Source organism: Momordica charantia, assembly GCF_013281855.1.
Source record: "Momordica charantia cultivar OHB3-1 chromosome 6 unlocalized genomic scaffold, Mcharantia_2.0 BLBB01000006.1, whole genome shotgun sequence".
NCBI classification, from domain to species: Eukaryota; Viridiplantae; Streptophyta; class Magnoliopsida; order Cucurbitales; family Cucurbitaceae; genus Momordica; species Momordica charantia.
In genome coordinates, this window is record NW_028275164.1 from 13,919,104 (window position 1) to 13,924,163 (window position 5,060).

General features: G+C 38.9%; 1 non-coding gene across 1 annotated transcript; it reads left to right on the forward strand.

Annotated features, from left to right (window-relative positions):
• Positions 1–2,921: 2,921 nt before the first annotated feature.
• LOC148210732 (small nucleolar RNA R71) lies at positions 2,922–3,028 on the forward strand. The gene has a single exon (XR_015792050.1). It is a non-coding gene; the product is annotated as a small nucleolar RNA R71 (small nucleolar RNA).
• The last annotated feature ends 2,032 nt before the right edge of the window (positions 3,029–5,060 follow it).

Here is a 5,060-nt window from a genome sequence, read left to right on the forward strand (position 1 = left end):
ACAACTTTTTATAAAAATAGGGTTGTGCAGCTGCCGATAAGGGAGAGTTTGGGAGAGGTTTTTTGGCAGTTTGCCTTTTTGGCCAATTTGGAGGGCAAGGAGACCATTGGAGAGCTTAGAAAAAATGATTTTCAAAGCTTGGGATCGTGGAGGTCGCTTCGAGGACGGACGATTGACACACCGAACTTAGTTTCTTCTCCTTTCTCTTGATTTTTCTAGTTTTGTTATGAACTTCTCACTGTGATTTTATTGTTTTCCATTGAATATGAGAAGCTAACCCTCTCATCTTAGGGATTTATGTAGCCATTGAACTTTATGCATTGATTGTTTAGTTTTCTTGGCTAAATATTTATGAATGTTCTATTTATGCTTCTCTATGCTTAATGCCTTGAATCTACTAGTCATATATTGATTGATTTTAGACTTGAAATCTTACGCTCGGGAAAAGTGGTTTAAAGTTAGAACTGGGATGCATAACTAAAGGGGTTTTAAGATCGGGAGATTTAGAAGTCCTTTAGAGGTCGTTAAAAGTCTTGTTCAATAAAGCCTTTACTTGTTATAGAAACTAGATAGGGATATTGGTTTCTTAATTCGTAAGGAGAATTAGCTTGCGCTCGGGAGAGACAGTTGAGATTTGAGAGTTCTTGGCCTATATAATTAATAATTCGTTCAATCTTGAGAAATTAAGTAGTTGGTTCATAGATTCAATAGGTGAAATCAATTCCTAGGACATTTCTCCCTATTGTTTTTATCTTTATTATTGCATGTGTATTTTCTTTGATTATATTCTCCCATTTGATTTGATTCTCAAAATAAAATTGAGTGATTGTATCTAGGGATGAAAGAATCTGAACTGAATCGATCGGTTCGGTTCGGTTATGACAGAAATTTATTCGGGTCGGTTAAAACCGAAAACCGAAACCCTACTTTTTTGTGCGCCGCTTCCTCCTCTTCCCCTTTTATGCTTTCTCTCTCCCTTTGCTTGCTCCTTTTCTCTCTCTTCCTCCTCTCTGATCCCTCCCTCTGCTACTCTATCTCCCTTTGCTCACTCCCTCTGCTCCCTCTCTTCCTCTTCTCCCTCCCTTTGCTCTCTCTGCAAATATGATGGCATCGTGGCAACAAAACAAAATCACGGTGACAACGATATGGAACAAATCTACAGCGGTGCGCGATAACCCAAAACCCGCTTCAACAATGGTGGTGAGATACCACAAACCCACAGCGGCACAGCACGCGACGACCCAGAAATCCATGACGGCAACTCCACCTCTCTCTAGTTTCTCTCAGACAAATCCACGGCAACCCGTTGAGAAGTGATTTTTTCTTTTTAATTTTTCATCTGATTTATGGGTTAGATGGATGATATTGAATCTCTTTTTCACTCTCTCTAAATTTGTTCAAATCAAAACAAACTCAAACTCATATCTCTTAACATCTTCATCTTCCTCTTTATCTCTCCTCTGGTAAATTTTTTTTGCTTATGAGGTTGAAGGCTTCAAAAAGCAGAAACCCTAGATTCGCGATTAAAAAACAACTTGGCAAGCAAGCAAAAAAAAAAGAAAAAAAACCGAAACCCGAACCGACCCGAACGGAAACCGAATAGTCTCGAGTCTGGTCGGTTTTGCATAGAAACCGACTCGAACCGACTAACTTACACCCTTAATTGTATCTGTGGTACTTGAGTGTGTTAGAAACCCAATCCAGAGGACGATATCGGTATTCAGTTACCATCTATATTAAACTTGACCCGTACACTTGTGGTAAGCAATTTCTGCTACACTATGAGAGGTATATCTTTATGCAACTATTTTAAAATCACAAAGAACTTCTTAAAATGACTATCTTTATTATTTTTAACTAATCTTTTGGGGAAAGGTGGAGGAATCTTAATATTACCAACCTGCGGAGTCGTGCAAGGCATTACTTGCTTACCTTTGTCGACCTTCTTACCTTTCTCTTATGAACTTACGGATTCTGCATTCTCTTCTGATTGTGGAGTGGAAGTGGATGCAGGGACAGGTGTAACCACATCAGATCCTCCATCTGGAAGTGAGGATCCATCATAACTCAGTCCGCTTCTTGTGATGACCGCCTTACACTGCTCCATTCCTTCAGAATCTCGCTTCAGATTCTCCGTGTGTCTTGGTACTGTGCCTTGTGGTCTATATTTTACGTCATTCACTATCTACCCCACCTTGCATCTCCAAGCTTCTCATCGCAGCGTCATTCCTGGTCATGTATTCTTTCATCATGGCCTCCAAAGTTGCATTGCTACCACTTTGCTGAGTGTTATTCTGAGCTCTTTGTTGATTATACTATTGTGGCGGCAACGCATGTTGACTAGGAAAACCAGGAGGAGTGTAGTTTGACTTGTGTTGTTGAGCGGGTGCTTACGCACTGCTACTAGCTCTTCCTTGGTTACTCTAAGAAATGTTTGAATGGTGTCTCCATACAGGGTTGTACGTATTCAAATATGGATTGAACTTCTGTTGGACACCTTGACCTACATAGAAAACAGACATCGGATTAGTTGGCAGTTGTCATACAAGTGGTTATCACCACAATAAACACAAGATATATCTTAAATTTGTAAAACATGTGAGGGTTCAAGAATCGCCGCTGAAGTGGCGATTCTTGTTTCCTTCTCCATTGTCAGTTGTTTCAACATCTGGTTCATAACCGCCATTTAGGCTTACATTGAGGCTACTGTGTCTAACTCAAAGATTTCGACTGATGCTTGCTTCTTTGGCAATGACCTTCCTATTTCTCCTTCGTCATTAATGTCTGTCATCTTGATCACAATATCAACGATCTCATTAACTGACTTTTCTAACAAATAGTCATTGGCTGTAGTGTTTAATATCATTCTCGATGAACGATCCAATCCTCAATAAAATTGCTCAATCTACACACATGCGGGCAATCCATGGCTCGGGCATCTTCTGAGTAACTCTTTGAAATGCTCCCACGCTTCTTGGACTGCTTCGTTCTCCTTTTGTCGAAAAGACACAATGTCTTCTCGAAGGTCTGCGTTCCTAGTCAAATTATGATACTTTGCCAACAATTTCTCCGTCAGTTACGCCCACGTGGTGATAGACTTTGGTTCTAGCCCGTTTAGCCAAGTCCTTGCAACGTCCCTGAGAGAAAATAGAAAGATTTTCAGTCTTAGTGCATCTTCAGACACACTAGGAAGTTGAAATGCATTAGCTATTTCAATAAAAGATTTGAGATGGGAGTAAGGATCTTCGTTAGTCAATCCTTTGAATTGCCCATCGTCTGCAACATCTGAAACATGACTGGCTTAAGCTCGAACTGTGCAGCTTGGGGTGAAAGATTACTTATCCCTGAATTTAAATTGTGGAATGCATGAGTGACATAGTTCCTACTTGGTTTGCTGCTCCTTCACCTGCCATATCTTCGTTCACAGGTGGACTTTGTGGAGGTGGAGGATCTTGTGGATTTTGATTCATCTCGATGGTCTCTTCTTCAACTTCAACTTCTGAAACTTCTTTCTCTTTTTGATTTTCTCGTTCTTTTCTCAACCTCTTATCACGCCTTATCTTTTTAAGGGTTCATTCAATATATGGATCAAAGGTCAACCAATCGGACCTGGTGCTCATACACAACTCCCTAAAAGGTTAGATATAACAATTAAGTCCAATGGCAGAGGTATGCAACAATCACACATGAAAGAATTCACTTAAAAAGAATATGATTAGAAAACTTAAGTCCTCGGCAACGGCGCCAAAAACTTGTTGGGACTTTATTTACCTTTAAAAAGATTAAAGACTCGTGCAAGCACACACGGTCACAAGTAATACTCGAAAGTAATCCAAGGTCGAATCCTCTGGAACTTGTTGCTTTCAAAACAGCTTTTGAGAAGTGAATGGTTCCAATATGCAATTGTGATTTAGGAAGAAAAATGTGATGAAATGTTGTTTTTTGGAGTTGTAACTATCAAGCAATTTTATAAAACTCAACCTCTTTGCTTCCTACCTTAGCCGTGATGCAAAACATGGAAAACACACTTTGTTGGAAAATTGCGCCAGATGCAATCCTCGCTTTTCTTGGGAAACTGAGTTATACTCTTTCACTACTGCTTTTGGTTGCTGTAAAGGCTAGGGTAACTTACAATCATATGTCTATGTGTGATTACAATCCTAGAGAATATTTATCAACTCATTTGCATTATGGGTCAAAGGGCCTATGTTTAGGACCATGTTTTATGCGCTTATGTCTAAGTCACATCCCATACTGGTTTCCTATTATTTTACCTAACTAACCTTTCTCAGGGTTGGGCTTTAGTGTATAAATCAAGTTCCCACTGGCCAAATGGAAAAAAGACGTAAAGAAGTTTTTAGAAACCAACCCAAAAAAATGTCAAGCTCAATTATGGGTAAATCTCGAGCGTGTTGAAAATCAAATCATTTGACTAAGGCATTCCACAAAGAGGTCGATAACTAATTTAGAACATTTTTAAAGGAAATAAAATACATAAAAACATTAAGGAAGTATTTTTCATTGAATTAAAACAAATAAATGAGTCGTAAAAGAGTTCTAGCTTGACCCTCTTCTTTCTCGAGCGTTATGGGAGTGTAAACTCGCTAAACAACTTAAGAAAAACATAACAAAGGAAGAAGAAAAAGTAGAACTTGAATTAAAAGCAATACGATAAGCAGAAGTATGAAAATACAAGGAAATAACAAGTACAAGTTGAATTTAAAGTCTAAGAACGAGTTCAACAACGAAGGAGAAAGTAAATGAAGCTTGAAACGAGCATGGAAGGGATGTTTTGCTGCTGGAGGAACGGTTTTCTTATATAGACCGTTGGAGTTGTTGAACTTCCCACCTTTTTAGGTGGCAATGAGTCGAGATACACCTAACCACTCCTATTTGACTTAGACTCACAGTTATAACTTTGATTCAAACACATAGGAAATGTCCTCATTGCCCCTCATTCATTAAAACGAATGTTTTGCCAAATTGTCCTCCAAAATTGTGTTAGGCGCAATTTCTGCAAAACAGAAAATTGTTATTTTCGTCCAATTTTGACTGCATTT